Source organism: Bombina bombina, chromosome 2 (genome assembly GCF_027579735.1).
Source record: "Bombina bombina isolate aBomBom1 chromosome 2, aBomBom1.pri, whole genome shotgun sequence".
In the NCBI taxonomy this organism is placed as follows: Eukaryota; Metazoa; Chordata; class Amphibia; order Anura; family Bombinatoridae; genus Bombina; species Bombina bombina.
This window is the reverse complement of record NC_069500.1, coordinates 98,156,795-98,177,932: the sequence shown is the minus strand read 5'-3', so window position 1 is coordinate 98,177,932 and position 21,138 is coordinate 98,156,795. Positions and strand designations below refer to the sequence as shown.

The window sequence follows — 21,138 nt, the reverse complement described above, 5'->3', positions numbered from 1 at the left end:
ATCCCTGTATATGCTGCTATCAACAAGTTGCTGTACTGCTATATCCCTGTATGTGCTGCTATCAACAAGCTGCTGTACTGTGATATCCCTGTATGTGCTGCTACCAACAAGCTACTGTACTGCTATATCCCTGTATATGCTGCTATTAACAAGCCGCTGTACTGTTATATCCCTGTATATGCTGCTATCAACAAGCTGCTGTACTGTTATATTCCTGTATATGCTGCTACCAACAAGCTGCTGTACTGTTATATCCCTGTATATGCTGCTATCAACAAGTTGCTGTACTGTTATATCCCTGTATGAGCTGCTATCAACAAGCTGCTGTACTGTTATATCCCTGTATGTGCTGCTACCAACAAGCTGCTGTACTATTATATCCCTGCATATGCTGCTATCAACAAGCTGCTGTACTGTTATATCCCTGTATATGCTGCTAGCAACAAGCTGCTGTACTGTTATATCCTTGTATATGCTGCTATCAACAAGATGCTGTACTGTCAGTACTAACTGTTATATCTAGTTTAACTATTAACAAACTGCTGTACTGTTATATTCCTGTATATGCTGCTATAAACAAGCTGCTGTACTGTTATATCCCTGTATATGCTGCTAGCAACAAACTGCTGTACTGTTATATCCCTGTATATGCTGCTAGCAACAAGCTGCTGTGCTGTCAGTACTGTTATATTCCTGTATATGCTGCTATCAACAAGCTGCTGTACTGTCAGTGCTAACTGTTATATCCAGTTTATGCTGCTATCAACAAGCTTCTGTACTGTTTAATCCCTGTATATGCTGCTATCAACAAGCTACTGTACTGGTATATCCCTGTATATGCTGCTATCAACAAGCTGCTCTGTTATATCTAGATTGTAAGTTCCAACGGAAATAGGGCCCTCAATTCCCCCTGTGTTTGTCTTTAAAATGTTGTCTTCTATTGTATTGTTTCTCCGTTATACTTTTATACTTGTACCCATAGGCAGTGCTGTGGAATCTGTTATAAATAAAGAATAATAATAATATCCCTGTATATGCTGCTATCAACAAGCTGCTCTAATGTTATATCCCTGTATGTGCTGCTATCAACAAGCTGCTGTACTGTTATATCCCTGTATATGTTGCTATCAACAAGCTGCTCTACTGTTATATCCCTGTATATGCTGCTAGCAACAAGCTGCTGTACTGTTATATCCCTGTATATGCTGCTATAAACAAGCTGCTGTACTGTTATATCCCTGTATATGCTGCTAGCAACAAGCTGCTGTACTGTTATATCCCTGTATATGCTGCTATAAACAAGCTGCTGTACTGTTATATCCCTGTATATGCTGCTATCAACAAGCTGCTCTAATGTTATATCCTTGTATGTGCTGCTATCAACAAGCTGCTCTAATGTTATATCCCTGTATATGCTGCTATCAACAAGCTGCTCTGATGTTATATCTCTGTATATGCTGCTATCAACAAGCTGCTCTAATGTTATATCCCTGTATGTGCTGCTATCAACAAGCTGCTCTAATGTTATATCCCTGTATGTGCTGCTATCAACTAGCTGCTCTAATGTTATATCCCTGTATGTGCTGCTATCAACAAGCTACTGTACTGTTATATTCCTGTATATGCTGCTATCAACAAGCTGCTCTAATGTTATATCTCTGTATGTGCTGCTATCAACAAGCTGCTGTACTGTTATATTCCTGTATATGCTACTATCAACAAGCTGCTGTACTGTTATATCCCTGTATATGCTGATATCAACAAGCTGCTGTACTGTTATATCTCTGTATATTCTGCTATCAACAAGCTACTGTACTGTTATATTCCTGTATATGCTGCTATCGAAAAGCTGCTGTACTGCCAGAACTAACTGCTATACCCATGTATACGCTGCTATCAACAAGCTGCTGTACTGTCAGTGCTGTTATATCCTTGTATACGCTGCTATCAGCAAACTACTGTACATTTAGCACTCTTTTATCTGTATATACACTAATATAAACAAGCTGCTCTAATGTTATATCCCTGTATATGCTGCTATCAACAAGCTGCTCTGATGTTATATCTCTGTATATGCTGCTATCAACAAGCTGCTCTAATGTTATATCCCTGTATGTGCTGCTATCAACAAGCTGCTCTAATGTTATATCCCTGTATGTGCTGCTATCAACAAGCTGCTCTAATGTTATATCCCTGTATGTGCTGCTATCAACAAGCTACTGTACTGTTATATTCCTGTATATGCTGCTATCAACAAGCTGCTCTAATGTTATATCTCTGTATGTGCTGCTATCAACAAGCTGCTGTACTGTTATATTCCTGTATATGCTACTATCAACAAGCTGCTGTACTGTTATATCCCTGTATATGCTGATATCAACAAGCTGCTGTACTGTTATATCTCTGTATATGCTGCTATCAACAAGCTACTGTACTGTTATATTCCTGTATATGCTGCTATCGAAAAGCTGCTGTACTGCCAGCACTAACTGCTATACCCATGTATACGCTGCTATCAACAAGCTGCTGTACTGTCAGTGCTGTTATATCCTTGTATACGCTGCTATCAGCAAACTACTGTACATTTAGCACTCTTTTATCTGTATATACACTAATATAAACAAGCTGCTCTAATGTTATATCCCTGTATGTGCTGCTATCAACAAGTTGCTGTACTGTTATATCCCTGTATGTGCTGCTATCAACAAGCTACTGTACTGTTATATCCCTGTATATGCTGCTATCAACAAGCTGCTGTACTGTTATATCCCTGTATATGCTTCTATCAACAAGCGGCTGTACTGTTATATTCTTGTATATGCTGCTATCAACAAGCCGCTGTACTGTTATATCTCTGTATATGCTGCTATCAACAAGCTGCTGTACTGTTATATCCCTGTATATGCTGCTATCAATAAGCTGCTGTACTGCTATATCCCTGTATATGCTGCTATCAACAAGCTGCTCTACTGTTATATCCCTGTATATGCTGCTATCAACAAGCTGCTGTACTGTTATATTCCTGTATATGCTGCTATCAACAAGCTACTGTACTGTTATATCTCTGTATATGCTGCTATCAACAAGATGCTGTACTGTTATATCCCTGTATTTGTTGCTATCAACAAGCTGCTCTAATGTTATATCTCTGTATATGCTGCTATCAACAAGCTGCTCTAATGTTATATCTCTCTATATGCTGCTATCAACAAGCTGCTCTAATGTTATATCCCTGTATGTGCTGCTATCAGCAAGCTGCGGTACTGCTATATCCCTGTATATGCTGCTATCAACAAGTTGCTGTAATGTTATATTCCTGTATATGCTGCTACTTACAAGCTGCTGTACTGTTATATCCCTCTATATGCTGCTATCAACAAGCTGCTGTACTGTCAGTACTAACTGATATATCCAGTTTAACTATTAACAAACTGCTGTACTGTTATATTCATGTATATGCTGCTATAAACAAGTTGCTGTACTGTTATATCCCTGTATATGCTGCTATCAACAAGCTACTGTACTGTTATATGCCTGTATATGCTGCTATCAACAAGCTACTGTACTGTTATATCCATGTATATGCTGCTCTGAACAAGCTGCTGTACTGTTATATCCCTGTATATGCTGTTATCAACAAGCTGCTGTACTGTTAGCACTGTTATATCTGTATCTACACTAATATCAACAAGCTGCTTTACTGTCACTACTAATTGTTATTTCCGTGTATACGCTGCTTTCAACAAGCTGCTGCACTGTTATATCCCTGTATACGCTGCTATCAGCAAGCTGCTGTACTGTTATATTCCTGTATATGCTGCTATCAACAAGCTGTTCTAATGTTATATCTCTCTATATGCTGCTATCAACAAGCTACTCTAATGTTATATCTCTGTATATGCTGCTATCAACAAGCTGCTCTAATGCCATATCTCTCTATATGCTGCTATCAAAAAGCTGCTCTAATGTTATATCCCTGTATGTGCTGCTATCAACAAGCTACTGTACTGTTATATCCCTGTATGTGCTGCTATCAACAAGCTGCTGTACTGTTATATTCCTGTATATTCTGCTATCAACAAGCTACTGTACTGTTATATTCCTGTATATGCTGCTATCAACAAGCTGCTGTACTGTTATATCCCTGTATATGCTGCTATCAATAAGCTACTGTACGGTTATATCCCTGTATATGCTGCTATCAACAAGCTACTGTACTGTTATATTCCTGTATATGCTGCTATCAACAAGCTGCTGTACTGTTATATCCCTGTATATGCTGCTATCAATAAGCTACTGTACTGTTATATCCCTGTATATGCTGCTATCAACAAGCTACTGTACTGTTATATTCCTGTATATGCTGCTATCAACAAGCTGCTGTACTGTTATATCCCTGTATATGCTGCTATCAATAAGCTACTGTACTGTTATATCTCTGTATATGCTGCTATCAACAAGCTACTGTACTGTTATATTCATGTATATGCTGCTATCAACAAGCTACTGCACTGTTATATCCCTGTATGTGCTGCTATCAACAAGCTGCTGTACTGTTATATCCCTGTATATTCTGCTATCAATAAGCTACTGTACTGTTATATCCCTGTATATGCTGCTATCAATAAGCTACTCTACTGTTATATCCCTGTATATGCTGCTATCAACAAGCTGCTGTACTGTTATATCCCTGTATATGCTGCTATCAACAAGCTGCTGTACTGTTAGCACTGTTATAGCTGTATGTACACTAATATCAACAAGCTGCTTTACTGTTATATCCCTGTATATGCTGCTATCAATAAGCTACTGTACTGTTATATCCCTGTATATGCTGCTATCAATAAGCTACTGTACTGTTATATCCCTGTATATGCTGCTATCAACAAGCTGCTGTACTGTTATATCCCTGTATATGCTGCTATCAACAAGCTGCTGTACTGTTAGCACTGTTATATCTGTATGTACACTAATATCAACAAGCTGCTGTACTGTTATATCCCTGTATATGCTGCTATCAACAAGCTGCTGTACTGTTAGCACTGTTATATCTGTATCTACACTAATATCAACAAGCTGCTGTACTGTTAGCACTGTTATATCTGTATGTACACTAATATCAACAAGCTGCTGTACTGTTAGCACTGTTATATCTGTATGTACACTAATATCAACAAGCTGCTTTACTGTTAGCACTGTTATATCTGTATGTACACTAATATCAACAAGCTGCTGTACTGTTAGCACTGTTATATCTGTATGTACACTAATATCAACAAGCTGCTGTACTGTTAGCACTGTTATATCTGTATGTACACTAATATCAACAATCTGCTTTACTGTTAGCACTGTTATATCTGTATGTACACTAATATCAACAAGCTGCTTTACTGTTAGCACTGTTATATCTGTATGTACACTAATATCAACAAGCTGCTGTACTGTTAGCACTGTTATATCTGTATGTACACTAATATCAACAAGCTGCTGTACTGTTAGCACTGTTATATCTGTATGTACACTAATATCAACAATCTGCTTTACTGTTAGCACTGTTATATCTGTATGTACACTAATATCAACAAGCTGCTGTACTGTTAGCACTGTTATATCTGTATGTACACTAATATCAACAAGCTGCTTTACTGTTAGCACTGTTATATCTGTATGTACACTAATATCAACAAGCTGCTTTACTGTCACTACTAATTGTTATTTCCGTGTATACGCTGCTATCAGCAAGATGCTGTACTGACACTACTAATTTCCGTGTATATACTGCTTTCAAAAAGTTGCTGTACTGTCAGTGCTAGCCATTATATATGTTACATTCGTTTATAAGTTGCTTTGCTGAAAAATATCCAGACCTTTTTAAAAGCAGCTACTGAATTTGCTAAATTACCCACATTAGGAAGATAATTCCATATCCTTATTTTAATCTTTGACCTTGACCCTTTTGTCCAGAACCAGTAACCAACTCTTCCATTTTTTGCTTTTAATCTTAGCTGTGTACTTGCAGGCAAATGCCAGACTTTATCTGTGTGTGGTGTTAATTAATTTGTTTTGTAATTTTCCTCATGGGCTTGGCACCCAGATTTGTCTGGGATTAACTGCCCGGGTCTCTGGAGGCTGTGCAGCTGGGTGTGAGGGATATTGAGCACCCATGGCTGTGCATTTTGCAGTGTCATCGGATGTGTACCCGGTCCAGTTGGAAAGTGAAGTCCATTTCTGTGTTTTGTATGTATCTAGGCAGATTACATAAGGCATGTGCACCCTTGTGTGTGTGCCAGTTTGTTTGAAATCATGCATTCTTTGGCTGTGAATAGGTATACAGGAGGGAAGTGTAATATGCTTGCAGAATCTCCATTTATGAACTTTCCCTTTAACTAGGGGCTGGTTGTTCGTGCCTCATGGGGCCCCATAAGGCAAGCACAACTATTATTAAAAATATAAATATATATATTTTTTAGTTTTGGCAGCCACCAGAGGGCACTACAGCAGAGTGCTATTGAGCATGGGAAATGCTATTACAAGGAGTAAAGTATTAGCATTTGAGAGGATTTCTGAGTGTGCACTAAACCCCTCTGCACAGTGTGAGACAGACTTGGCACTTCAGTTTGTACAGTGTGTGCCAGAGTCAGGCGGCAGATCACTTTTATTTGGAGATAGGACTTAGTAAATGTTTTTTATTTCTTTGTGCAATTTCAGATTGTAACTTCAGTGTGGTAGTAGTTGTATGGTGGGGCCAGGGGACCACACATTTTTTATTAGCAATATGCAGCAGTGTATTTATGATTATTTGACAAAGCTGTAGAAATTCTATATTTAAAACCATGCAGAAATGTTACCTCCTTAATACACAAATGGTAGGTGAACTGCTAAACTGCTGCTTACCTTATCGTTACTGAACTTTGCCTTTTGTTGCTGTCCTCTGCCTGTTCCTGACCATTCTTCTGGCTTACCCCTGAACTGCTGGATTGCCATTCTGTTGCGAACTCTGCCTGTCTCTGACCATTCTACTGGTTAACCCCTGAACTGCTGGATTGCCTTTCTGTTGCCGAACTCTGCCTGTCTCTGACTATTCTACTGGTTAATCTGAACTGCTGGATTACCTATCTGTTGCCGAACTCTGCCTGTCTCTGACTATTCTCTGCCTTAACCTTATTACCGTGAAGGACTACCCTGTCTATCGTGAGTACTGCTTACCTAATTTCTTAAACTCACTTTGTTCTGGGATATTTCCTTATCCTTCTACTTGATGCCGGGATAAGAAGACTACTGGCCAAGTTTGGTCTGATAGGGAAATATCCCACAAGCATTACAGTTTCAGTGGGTGTCTGTGTTTATGTCTTTGTGCTATTGTTGTTATCTCTATGAGTATGTATTTTTTTTCTGTGGGTCTCTCTGTGAGGGTGTGTGTGTCTGTCTTTGTGTATTTTATGTGGGTGTCTCTGTGAGGGTGTGTGTGTGTGTATGTATGTCTGTGTATTTTCTGTGGATGCCTCTGTGAGGGTGGGTGTGTATGTCTTTGTGTATTTTATGTGGGTGTCTCTGTGAGGGTGTGTGTGTGTATATGTATGTCTGTGTATTTTCTGTGGATGCCTCTGTGAGGGTGGGTGTGTATGTCTTTGTACATTTTCTGTGGGTGTCTCTGTGAGGGTGTGTGCATATGTCTTTGTGTGTTTTCTGTGGATGTCTCTATGAAGGTGTGTGTGTATATGTCTGTGCATTTTCTGTGGGTGTCTCTGTGAGGGTGTGTGCGTATTTCTTTCTGAATTTTCTGTGGGTGTCTCTGTGAGAGAGGGTGTGTGTGTGTGTATGTATGTATGTATGTCTTTGTGTATTTTCTGTGGATGCCTGTGAGGGTGGGTGTGTATGTCTTTGTATGTGTGTTTTCTGTGGATGTTTCTGTGAGGGTATGTGCATATGTCTTTGTGCCTCTTCTGTGGGTGTCTCTGTGAGGGGGGTGTTTTCTGTGGGTGTCTCTGTGAGGGTGTGTGTATATGTCTGTGTGTTTTTGTGGGTGTCTCAGTGAGGGTGTGTGTGTGTGTGTGTGTGTATGTATGTATTTGTGTGATTTCTGTGGGTGTCTCTCTGTGTGTGTTTTCTGTGGGTGTCTGTGAGGGTGTGTGCATATGTCTGTATTTTTGTGGGTGTCTCAGTGAGGGTATGTGTGTATGTATATATGTCTTTGTGTGATTTCTGTGGGTGTCTCTGTGTATGTATGTATGTATGTCTTTGTGTGATTTCTGTGAGTGACTGTGAGTGTGTATGTCTTTGTGTGTTTTCTGAGGCTGTCTCTGTGGGTGTTTCCTTGGGTATATGTGCAAGTTTGTGTTTGAGTTTGTGTGTGTGTGTGTGTGTCCATTGTCTGTTCCTTTTTAGGACACTTTGAGCTTACTACTTATTATTCACATCTTTCTAATGAGACCTTTCCGGAAGTCACCAATCCACCACTTAACCTTTAAATTATTGTTTAGGCAGTTCAGGGTCCTTCCTTTCAGCCACTGCATGCTGTTGTCATCATATAATTGGCATCTTCCTTGACAAAAAGATAATCAGAACTCCATATTTTTTCTTTTAAATCTCCTTTTTTGACAAAACTGTAGTCTACCTCATTACTTGTCAGGTCAATGTAAACAAGTTCTGAGTGTCTGTGTGGGTGTAAGTGTGCTTGAGTGTTTCTTTGCGTGTCTGCTAGAGTGTCTATATGTGAATCCTTATGTGTGAGTGTGTGTTTCAGTGTATGAGTGTGTCTGTGTGTTTCTGTGTTTATGTGTTACTACCTTTAAAACATTTCCAAGTTTGACTACACTTAAGAATAAAGTGCATATACGTTTTAGTCACTTGATCAAAAATTGCACATGTTAAAGAGGGGGGGCCTGATCAATGGTTAAGTAAGGGGCCCTAAATTTCTAGTGGCGGCCCTGCAGATACTTAATGAACTCTACGTGGATTGTAAACAGACCTTTCTACTTCTAACTATTGTCTGTCTATCTAGCCAGTATTCTACAATTTATGAGACTTAGCAACATTATATCGATATATTGACTAGATGAATGAAAGGAACTTGATACTCAGTTACTACCATTACAACTGAAGTAAGCTCCTGTCTTGATCAACACAGTTCTGCGGTTGTAACCCTTAAAGTCACGCACTTTATTATAAGGGATAGGAAAGTCAAAATTAAACTTGCATGATTCAGATAGAGCATGTCATTTTAAGACACCTTTAAATTCACTTCTATTTTCAAATGTGCTTTGTTCTCTCGGCATCCCTTGTTGAAAAGAATATGCACGTATCCTACACTAGTGGGAGCTGCTGCTAATTGGTGCCAGCAGACATTTGTCCTCTGTGATTGACTGACTAGATGTGTTCATCTTGCTGCCAGTAGTGCAATGCTGCTCCTTCAACAAAGGATAACAAGAGAACAAAGCACATTTGAGAATAGAAGCAAATTGGAAAGTTGCTTAAAATTGTATGTTCTATCCAAATCATGAAAGAAAATGTTGGGGTTTCCTGTCCCTTTAAGCATTACAGAAAGAGACCTTGAAGTGGTTCCTGGGCTTGACCCTTTTGGCCAGATATGGTAACTAACTCTTCCATTTTTTACTTTTAATCTTAGTTTTGTAGTTGCAAGTGAGTGCCAGACTTTCTTTTTGTTTGGTGTTGATTAAAGGGACAGTCTACTCTGGAATTTTTATTGTTTAAAAAGATAGATAATCCACCGGGATGCAGCGAAGGTAAACGGAGCATTACAAAAAAACAAAAACAAAAACTGCCCGCAATAAGTATGAAAAAAACACCTAACCACAGGCAATAAGTATAGAAAAATAAAAACGTCCACAATAAGTATTAAAAAAAAAACCTTAGCGCCCGCAATAAGTATTTAAAAAGAAAAAACTAACCGCCCGTAAGAAGTATTAAGAAAAAATCTCCAACTACCTAATAAAATTATTAACCCCTAAATCTGCAAACCCCAACATCGCAAACTACCTAATACATCTATTAATCCCTAAACCGCCAAACCCCCACAACGCAAAAAACTAATTTAATGACTAAGCCCCCTAACCTAACACCCCCTAAATTAACCCTTTAATTACAATAAAAATAAACTAATAAAATAAAATTAGATTAATCTAATTACAAAAAATAAAAAAGGCTAACATTACAAAAAATTATAAACACATTATCTAAAATAAAATTTTTAACCTAATCCCTATGAAAATAAAAAAGCCCCCCAAAATAAAAACACCCCCAATCGAATGCTAAACTACCAATAGCCTTAAAAGGGCTTTTGGTAGGGCATTGCCCTAAAGAAATCAGCTATTTTACATTAAAAATAAACAAAGTCCCCCCTAACAGTAAAACCCCCCACCCACCAAACCCCCCAAAATAAAAAAAACTAACACTAATAAACCTAATCTACCCATTGCCCTGAAAAGGGCATTTGTATGGGCATTGTCCTTAAAAGGGTATTTAGCTATTTTTCCAAGTGCCCCAAAAAAACCTAAGTTAAGAAATAAAAAAAACACAATTTAAAAAAAACCTAACACTAAAACGCCAAATAGGTACTCGGTATCAGAAGTCCGGCGGAGAAGGTCTTCTTCCAGACTGGTCCATCATCTTCATCCACAGCGAAGGCAGTGGGGAGCGGAGGTCCGGAGCGGTCTTCCTAGATGTGGCTATCCGCTCCTAGGCAGTGGTCCTCGGCGAAGGCGTGGAGGTTCTTTTTCATGAAATCGTCCGCCGCACACTGAAGAAAGAATTGAAGGTACCCCATATTTATTGGGGTACCTTGAATTCTTATTAGCTGAAATTTTAAAAATCAGCCAATAGGATGAGAGCTACTGAAATCTTCTGATTTGAACAGCCAATAGGATTTCAGTAGCTCTAATCCTATTGTCTGTTTTGAAAAATGCAGCAGCCAATAGAATGAGAGCTACTGAAATCTTATTGGCTGATTTGAACAGCCAACAGGATTTAAGTAGCTCTAATCCTATTGGCTGTTTTGAAAAATTCAGCCAATAGGAATGCAAGGTACCCCAAATTGATTGCGGTACCTTGCATTATTTCTTTAGTATACCACGGATGATCGGATGAAGAGAAGCCTCCATGTCGCCGAGGACCGCCGCTGCCGAGGACTGCTGCCGAGGACCGCCACCGAGGTTCAACACATCTGGGAAGACGGCTCCGGACCTCCGCTCCGCGCCACCTTCGATGTGGATGAAGATGATGGACCTGCCTGGAAGAAGACCTTCTCCGCTGGACTTCTGAAACTGTGAGTACCTTTTTGGGGCTTTAGTGTTAGGTATTTTTTTTTTTTTACTTTTTTTTTGGGCACTTTGAGAAAGAGCTGAATGCCTTTTTAAGGGCAGTGAAAAAGAGCTGAATGCCCTTTTAAGGGCAATGCCCATAAAAATGCCCTTTTCAGGGCAATAAGTAGATTAGAATTATTAGTGTTAGTTTTTTTATTTTGGGGGGTTTAGTGGGTGGGGGTTTTTACTGTTGGGGGGACTTTATTTTTAATGTAAAAGAGCTGTTAAACTTAGGGCAATGCCCTACAAAAAGCTCTTTAAGGGCTATTGGTAGTTTAGCATTAGATTAGAGGGTGTTTTTATTTGGGGGGGGGCTTTTTTATTTTAAGCCTGGGGCGCATATGAAACGGAGTAAGATGCCACTGGGGGAACCAATCGGTTTGATATGGCTGGATACGTCACCTACAAGGAAAACATTTTTTTAAAGCAGGTGGAGGATTGGCGAGTGACTGGCAAACTGAATTGGAAAAAAAAGGGTATTGAAAACGATGTGAACAAAATGATGAATTAAAGTATCCTTTATTTTGAATATATTTTTTAAATATTAAAGGACCAGTCAACACAGTAGATTTACATAATCAACAAATGCAAGGTAACAAGACAATGCAATAGCATTGAATAAAATATTTTTTTTCTGATAATTTATAAAGTTATGTCTATTTCCACTTCCCCTGTACCATGTGACAGTCATCAGCCAATCACAAATACATACATGTACCATGTAACAGCAATCAGCCAATCATAAATGCATATACGCTTCTTCTTGCACATGCTCAGTAGGAGCTGGTGACTCAAAAAGTTTAAATATAAAAAGACTGTGCACATTTTATAATGGAAGTAAGTTAGAAAGTGGTTTAAAATTGCATGCTCTATCTGAATAATGAAAGTTTAATTTTGATTTTAACGTCCCTTTAATAATAAATAGCCTAACTTTACTTTGACTTTAACTATTTGTTGCCAGTGAGCCCAACAATAAAGCTACTTGAGCTATTTGCAATAAAGAAATCTGTCAAGATAAGAAAAAAAAAACTGCGTGTTCTATCTGAATGATAATAATTTTTTGGTGTTCAACCATTTCCCTTTAAGATTAAATAAATATATACTAGGGCATAGCCATAAAAAAATACTTTTAAAATAGTTTGAATGTATCCAAAGGGAGTTCAATAACATCACATAACCTAAGAGCATACTAGATATGGCAATGAATTAATGATTTACTAAGGCAACCCTAAAATGGACTTCAAGTCTGATTAAACCTCAGTAACTCATATTGATTTCTAAGGCTTTGTGTTGAGAGTTTGAATTCTGTAAGCCTACAAAGGATTACAATTGTGTGAAGATGTCCTTTCCAGTCTAAAGAGAGATAAAGATCAGAAAGTGTAAAAACTCTAGCTCATCAAAGGAGCAGAATTTATTTTAATCTTTTTTTTTTTTTTTCTTTTTGAGAATTTTTAATTGGTTATATACATAAGTTGTTATTGGGCAATTTCATGAACACATGGACATGGGGCCTAAAATGTAAAAATGAACACAGAGACAAGGTGCTTTGTTTGTCAGTTGAGGTGCTATATTTTTGAATATTGCAAAATAATTATGATTTCTGTACAGTTCATCACATCATGGGACTTGAAACTATAAGGTTTCACTTAGATAAAAAAGATAAATGAGCAGGCTTATTTGCATATCATGCAATAAAAATATGCATACTTGACAAAATTAACTCTTGGGGGGATATGTATCAAGCTGTCAACTATGTTGCATTCGCCGGCATCAATACGCTCGCCTATCATCGCCCAACATCGCAGCTGCGGATCTCAATACGCTCTCCTTATTTATGAAAAAAGCCAGCAAAAAGAAGCGCATCAAGTACGGTGCGATGAGCATCGGACTGTTGTTAACTAGCAGTCATCGATCTCGCGTCTATTCGGCTTTTTCCAAACTTTATTTGTACCCTGTCACTAAACGCCGCCACTATAATAAAATGTTTAACCTCTATCCCACCGCAACTTAAATAACGTTATTAACCCCTATCCCGCTGCTCCCCGACACCGCTGCAACCTAAATAAAGTTATTAACCCCTATTCCGACGCTCCCCGACACCGCCGCCACTAAATAAATGTATTAACCCCTAAACCTCTGGCCTCCCACATCACCACAACTAACTAAACCTATTAACCCCTAAACCGTCAGCCCCCCACATCGCCATAAACTACATTAAGCTATTAACCCCTAAAACCTAACAATCCGCTAACTTTAAATTAAAATGACAGCATCCCTATCTTAATATAACTTAAAATTTACCGGCAGAATCATAAGACCGGTGAGGAGGCAACGTACCGGCACGCACCTTGTCAAAAACGTCTTAGAACTCGGGATCAGGAGACATGGGAGGAGAGGGAGGCATGGGTGGGAATGACAACGTAGGAGACAACGGAACAGGAGGCTTCCGCAAGCGCGCCTTGAAAGAGGGTCTCTCTCTGAGTCTGATGTCTCTGAGTCTCTGGCAGCAACTTTGTCTTTAATCGCATCAGAAAGCCCATGAAAGAAGGTGGCAACAAGGGCTTCATTGTTCCAACCTCTGCGGCAAGCGTACAGAACTCAATGGCATACTGAGCAACAGATCTCGTACCTTGCTGAATGGACATGAGTCATTTGGCAGCAGAGGAGGAGCTAGCCGGAACATCAAATACTCTTCAAAAGAAGGCCACAAATTTAGGGTAATTAGAAATCCCACAAGGGATTAGCCCAGGCAAGGGCCGTGTCAGAGAGTAAAGAGATGAGAAATCCCACCTTAGCTCTGTCAGAGGGAAACGTCTGAGGTAACATCTCAAAGTAAATGCCCACCTGGTTCAAAAACCCTCTGCACTGATTAGGTAGAGGTGCAGAAACGGACATGCTCCTGGTAGGACTAGGTGCAGCATCGGAAACAGGAGCGGCCATAATTTGTGGGACACTCTGGTCCAAATGTGCAGTGCAAGTCAGCAGGGTTTGCAGGGCAAGTGCAAATTGATCCAAGCTGTGATCCTGTTCATCAATCCTGGAAATAATGGTAGGTAAAGGTGGATTATTAGCACCACCAGGATTCATGGCCCTTGCGTAATGTCAGGATGCCAGGAATCAGACTGAGATGAGAAGTGCAAAAATAATCAAACCACAAGTCAAATAACAAGCCATGAGTCAAAACCAGAGCTGGTAGTCAGACGATCTGAGTCAGGAGCCGAAGTGAGTAGTCAGACAAGCCGGAATCAGGAACAAGGAGAACAGCAAAGTCAGGAACAAGCCAGGGATCAGGAACCAGAAGAGACGTCAGACTAGCCAGGTAATACACAGGAACTGGAACACAGGAACTGACAAACAGGTCTGAGACAACGCAAGGGCAAAGCATACTAAAACAGAGGCCCTTTAAATAATAAGTGATGACATCACAATTCTGAGACTGCAACCTGTCTCACACGGATGATGTACAACAGTCTGGCCATAAGAGGGCATGGAGCTAGTGAGCAACATCACACACTCTAAACCAGACTCAGTAAGAAAAAAGAGTAAAATGGCTGCCAACAGCACATGGCAAACAAAGCAGGGAAAAAACCCTGACAGTTGTTTTACGAAGTATGTTTTTCACTATCTTCACTCCAGTTTCTGCTAATCCATTTGGTTGTGGATATCCCGGGCTGGATGTTCGATGTTCAAATTCATAGGTACTGGCAAAACCCCAAAACTCTCTACAATTGAATTGTGGACCATTGTCTGATATTATTACTCTTTGAATGCCATGTCTCGCCAAAATTGCTTTTAGTCGATCACTGTACTTGCTGACTCATCTTCCAATAATGCTATCTCTGTGTAATTAGAGAAGTAATCCATTACTAAGATATATCGCTGATTTTTTAAAACAAACAAGTCCATTCCTAACTTTTCCCAGGGTGCCAACGGGAAGCCCGTATCCAGTATAGTCTGTTTAGGTAACTGAGGTCTAAATTTTTGTCAAGTCTGGCATTAAGTGATCATTGTCTCAATGTTTTCATTCATGTTTGGCCATTACAAATTGCCTCTAGGTCGTCTTTTTGTCTTTTCTATACCTGAACGACCTTAATGTAGTCTTTTCAGTATTTGACTTTGCAAACTCACTGGTACAATAATATTTTGTCCTTTCAAAAGTACCCCTTTTATCAAAGAAAGTTCAGAAATGTATGTTCTATACAGTGATGGCATTAGTGTCTTAGATTTGCCAATAGAAACTGCTTTCTTCACTTGACTTAAAAGAGCATCTGTTTCTGTAGCCTGTTCTATTGCTGCCCATATTGCATGACTAAATGGGGCCGTCTTCAAGATCAGATTGACATGAACAGTCACCTTTTTTTGCAACTGTAAGTTAAATGGTATGTAAGCTCATGACAGAGCATCCACTACCACCAACTCCTTGCCAGGTTTAAAATCCAAGGTGAAGTCATACCTTTGAAGTCTCAGCAACAAACGTTGAATTCTTGGAGGTGCGTCTATCAAGCCCTTTTGGTAGATGCGAATCAAGGGTTTGTGATCAGTTTCTGCTGAAAATACTCTCCCATACAAATAAACATGCCATTTTTCACATCCGTAAACTAGTCCAGTGTTTCCTTTTCAATTTGAGCATATGATTTTTCTGTATCTGTCAATGCCCTAGATGCATAAGCCACAGGCATCCATCCCGAGCTTTGATTTTGAAATAGAACTGCTCCCGAACTATTCTGTGAAGCATCAGTTGACAACTTTGTTTTTGCTGTTGGATCAAAGAATTGCAGAGTTGGTGCAGTTGTAAGCATTTCCTTCAAAAACTTCCATTCTTTCTGGTGATTCTCTGACCATTCCCAGGCATAGTTTTTTTCTGAGTAGTTGTCGCATTAGTACAGTTTTTCTGGTAAATTAGGTATGGACTTGCCAAGGTAATTCATTATTCCTAGTAAGCGTTGTATATCTTGCTTATTTTCTGGCTGTGACATTTCTGTAATTGCCTTAATCTTTTTCATGTCTGGTAAAACACCACCTCCAGTGAGTAGTTCTCCCAAATATTGAATTGAAGTTTTTCTGAATTGACACTTCTGTCTTATTGAACTTCAAATTATTCTCCTTAGCAACATCTAAGACCATCTTTAGTCTTTCATCATGTTCTTGCTTGGTTTAACCCAGATCAGAATATGATCAATGAATATGGTTGTGCCTGGTATTAGTTCAAGAAGTTGCTGCATGGTACTATGAAATACTTCTGGTGCTGAACACAAGCCAAAGGGCAGTCATTTGTAACAGTACCTCCCATAAGGAGTATTGAAATTGCAGAGTTTCATGCTTTCCTCCTCCAGTGTAATTTGCCAAAATTCTGATGATGCATTCAGTTTACTGAATACAGTTGCTCCACTTAGCTCCCCAAGCAATTCTGGTTTTGTTGGTAAGTGGAAGTGTTCTCTTAAGATGCTTTTATTCAGTTCCTTGGAATCAATAAAGATTCTGAGACCCCTATCCGGTTTTTCCACCAACACCATAGAATGAACCTATTCAGTAGGTGTCTTGATTTTCTTTGTAATACCTTTTTCCTCCATCCTGGCAAGTTCCTGTTTAAGACGATCCCTTAGAGCAACTGGAACATTTCGCATGGCATGCACTACTGGACGAGAACCTTCTTTTAGTTATATTTTATGTTGCATTGTAAGACATCCTATTCCTTAAAATACTTAAGCATAGTCTTTTAATAAATGTTCTATGCCTTCTTCTTTATTAGTTCCGTCAATGGCATTTACCCTTTTAATCAGTCCTAAAGTTTTACACATTTGAAGACCCAGTAGATCTGGTTTGTTTCCTGGAACTACCAGAATGTTCATTTTATGCATTTGATTTCCATACTTGCCAAGCACTGGGATAAAATCCCCATTATATGTCTTTAGTTTAACTGAGCTTTTCAGAAGTTCTGGTTTGTTCTTCAGTTGGTGATACTTGCTCTCAGGCATCAAATTAGTTTGTGCACCTGTATCTACTTTTTAAGCAATATTAGTACCATTTGTAATAGCTTCAATGACCCACTCCTTATCTGTAGCTTTGGTTAAGTCAAGTATTCCAATAAAGAATTCTTCTGATTCCTCACTTTCTGACTGGTCAACAATGTGAAACGTTTTTTTAGCTTTACACATCTTTTGAAAGTCATTCCTCTTTCCACATTTTCTGCAGATTTGTCCATAAGCCTGACATTGTCTTATACCATGCTGCTTTCCACATCTGGTACATAGCTAGTCTGATATAGGCTGTGCATTTGCTGTTTGTGAGATAAAACTTTTTCCTTTCATTTTATTTACATAATGTGGATTCACTGTGTTTTTCCACACTGTAACTGCCATTACTGGTGCTGCCGCTGTACCGTGGCAGAGTGTGCGCATTTGTTCCTGTGCTGCCTCTGAACTTTGACAAATTTCTACTGCCGTTTCCAATGTTAAACCTTTCTCTGAACAAGCGTTCTTTAACCCTTATGTTTCTGCAGCCCATAACTAGCTGGTCTCTGATTAATGAATTACACATTGCTCCATAATTACATGATCTACGCTTCAGTTTTAAGTCAGTTTCATACTCCTCAATAGTCTCTGTTTCATTCTGCATTCTACATCTGAAAAGATACCTTTCATATGTTTCCTTGCGTTTAGGTACACAGTACTGTTCAAATTTGTCTAGAACAACCTGATAAACATCCCTTTATTCATCTGTAAATGTGAAGGTGTTGTATACATCTATTGCTGCTGATCCTGCTACAGTCAGAAAAAAGTGCAATCTTTTGTTCCTGAGCTCCTATAGCTCTAACATATAGCTGGAATCTTTGCTTAAAGGGACACTGAACCCAAATTTTTACTTTTGTGATTTAGATAGAGCATGCAATTTTAAGCAACTTTCTAATTTACTCCTATTATCAAATTTTCTTCCTTCTCTTGGTATCTTTATTTGAAATGCAAGAATTTAAGTTTAGATGCCGGCACATTTTTGGTGAATAACCTGGGTTATTCTTGCTGATTGGTGGATAAATTCATCCACCAATATAAAATTGCTGTCCAGAGTCCTGAAACAAAAAAGAAGCTTAGATGCCTTCTTTTTCAAATAAAGATAGTAAGTGAACGAAGAAAAATCGATAATAGGAGTAAATTAGAAAGTTGCTTAAAATTGCATGCTCTATCTGAATCATAAAAGAAAACATTGGGGTTCAGTGTCCCTTTAAACCTCTGCCATGCATCTACCATATTACCAGTCATTTTCAATTCTGGTGGAGGATTTAAATTTTACATCTTAATGTTACTGACTCTAGATTTATTTTGTTCTGAATTATGCAGTATTAATAATATAAAAGTCTGTAGTGCTGTTGGAATCAGTCAATTGTACATGTTAGGATGCACTTACTCAGTTCATGAGAAGAAGCTGTAGTCACTCTGCCAAAGCCTTGACCGACACTCTCTCAATTTGCTGCAAAGATTTTGGATCCCTCAGAGTCCTTGCTTGTCATTTCAGATGGAAGCAGGGAACTCCTTATTCTGACACCATGTTTTATCTCCATTTATATAAGGAGATCAAGCACAGGTCTTTATAACTGTAAACTTCATTGAGAATGCTACACACACACACACTGCAAGAGGCACTTCCTGACTATACCATTGTGCACATAACAGGTTGATGGCTCATACCAACTGATAATCTCAATATGACACATATACTGTCCCTTTAACCCCTTAACGACCAACGTCGTACCCTGTACGACATTGATTGTTCTGCCCTTAAGGACCATCGACGTACCCTGTACGTTGCTGCAGGCTTCTGGGCTTCTCTCTGCTGCGATCTCGCTCAAAAGAGATTGTGCTATTTCTGCATGCCCTACGAGTGGGGCACTGCAGAAATAGAGTTGCAGAGTTGTTGATGCAAAGAGGGCCACTCTGTGGCCCTCTCTGCATCGGCCAGCGATGGTGTTGTTAATTAGTGGGCTGGAGCAGTAGCAGGGATGTGGGTGGGTGGCCCATCGCTGCAGGGACTTCCTAGTCCTGTCCCTGCAATGCGCGCAGTACATCAGGAGCGCGCGGGAGGTGCGCACGGGAGGTGCGAGCGTGCACGCTGCATTGGTGAGGGTGAGGGAGGGAAGGAGACGGAGGGAAATAGATTTTTGTAAAGGGATCGTGGAGGGGGAGGGGGGTAGGGTGTTGAGGGGGGCAGCTACACTACAGAAAATGATTAGGGGAAAAATCATGTATTATGGCAACATGGTTACTGGCAGACAGCTGCCAGTACCCAAGATGGTGGAATATAGGTAGAGGGGGGAGGGTTAGAGAGCTGTATGGGGCGATTTACCATCTGGGTGCAGCTTTTTAGCCCAATAATGCTTTTCCCAGAGAACTTTCCTGTAGTATATCAGTCTGATCCCGCCTATTACGGCCAGTCCAGCGCCGAAATACCAGGCAATTCCTCTTTGAACAAGGAACACAGCAACCCCAGACGATAGTTTCGGCCTTCATTGGGCCTCGTCAGTGAGGTGTAGCCATATTCCTCTAAGCACACTGAGCAAGGAGTCCATGTCTGGTTGCCCCTTTTTCCCATAGGGAGACTAAATACATACAGAAAGAAGTATTTTATATATATATATATATATATATATATATATATATATATATATATATATATATGTGTGTGTGTGTGTGTGTGTGTATGTATGTATATACAGGGCACAAAATTTCAGGTCGTAAGCTACTAGCCAGGCCAAAATGTTACTCGCCACTTAAAGGGACATAATACTCATATACTAAATCACTTGAAACTGATGCAGTATAACTGTAAAAAACTGACAGGAAAATATCACCTGAGCATCTCTATGTAAAAAAAGAAGATATTTTACCTCACAATTACCTCAGCTCAGCAGAGTAAGTTCTGTGTAAAAAGTTATACTCAGCTGCTGACCAGCTGCAGGTAAAAAAAAAAAAAAAATGAAGAAAGGAACAGCAGCCAATCAGCATCGGCAGTGCTGAGGTCATGAACTCTTTTACTGTGATCTCATGAGATTTCATAGTAAACTTCTTTAAACTAAATAGGGAAATAAGATGAGTGTGCACGTAAGCTCACCCCCTTAGCTGTCCCGGGACAGACATACTGATTTGCTGCTTAGCAGTCCTTTACAATGGGCTACTGAGGAATTTTTGACATAGATATGTTCAGGGGATATTTTCTAGTCAGCTTTTTACAGCTATGCTTTATCACTTTCAAGTGTTTCAACATTTGGGTATCATGGCCCTTTAAGATCCTACCCTCTACCTGCCCACACCACACCCACTACTCCACCCCCTCTTTGCATATGTTTAGCCACTGTGAAACACATTATTGTGCAGTCATTATTAATATTTTCATTTTATACCTTAACAAATTAAATAATGCTACATACAATAATAGATTAACATAAATAAGTGCATAGCAGTTAGCAACATCAACTTGGTGGTTCTGGGTAAGACAACAGCTGGATAAACATAGGAATTTGTTGAAGTGAGAGAATGGAGAAAGAGTGCTGTCAGTTATGGAAGGTCATAGCAGACCGGGATATTTTATTTTAATAATTATCTCTACCTTCTCTCTCTTAACTATATTTCTCCCCTCTCTCCCCTCTTCAATCTATATTTTTACCCTCTCCCTTATCTCTTAGGCAATATCTTCTATTTACACTCTTTGTATCCCCTCTCTGTTATCTCTTTACTCTTTTTTTTTTTTTTTGTTTTCTCCACTCTCTCATAAAGTTATCTTCTTCTCCACTTTTACATTTACTTTTTCTCTCCAATCTTTCCCTCTCTTT

The 21,138-nt window shown here is 39.3% G+C and overlaps 1 protein-coding gene across 1 annotated transcript in view; it reads left to right on the top strand.

Annotated features, from left to right (window-relative positions):
• Positions 1-6,860: 6,860 nt before the first annotated feature.
• AMACR (alpha-methylacyl-CoA racemase) overlaps positions 6,861-21,138 on the top strand; it is a 204,943-nt gene continuing 190,665 nt past the window's right edge. Inside the window, exon 1 of the mRNA XM_053701190.1 lies at positions 6,861-7,191. The gene's annotated coding sequence lies outside the window, so the exon portion shown is untranslated. The remainder of the gene's footprint in view (positions 7,192-21,138) is intronic.